This window comes from Pteropus alecto, unplaced genomic scaffold (assembly GCF_000325575.1).
Source record: "Pteropus alecto unplaced genomic scaffold, ASM32557v1 scaffold155, whole genome shotgun sequence".
NCBI classification, from domain to species: domain Eukaryota; kingdom Metazoa; phylum Chordata; class Mammalia; order Chiroptera; family Pteropodidae; genus Pteropus; species Pteropus alecto.
The window spans coordinates 4837920-4838300 of record NW_006438113.1 but is presented as its reverse complement, the minus strand read 5'-3'; positions in this window follow the sequence as shown (position 1 = coordinate 4838300).

Here is a 381-nt window from a genome sequence, read left to right as displayed (position 1 = left end):
GAAAGAATTATTGAGCCCTATCAAGGGAATCTAAGTATTATTTGAACACACCTCAGCTAAGAACCAACTTTTATCTAAAATCTTTAAACTTTTCTGTATAGTATACCAAAGTATTGAGTGTTAACTGCTTCCAAATATATCTAACTTAAAGAGACTATGTCTAGAAGAACCCAAGCATACTATGTTATTTTCAAGTATTAGTTGACTCTGTAGATATTTAAATTCCCAATTACTGAATCAATCAGCTGAACAATGTTATGTATTTCTGTTTGTAAGATACTAGAGATGAAGATAACATGCATCATCCATATGAAATCCTTTCCTTGAATATCTGTAATTTCCCAGAATTTTCTCTTCTTTTTTCTTTCCTCTGGTTTCCCT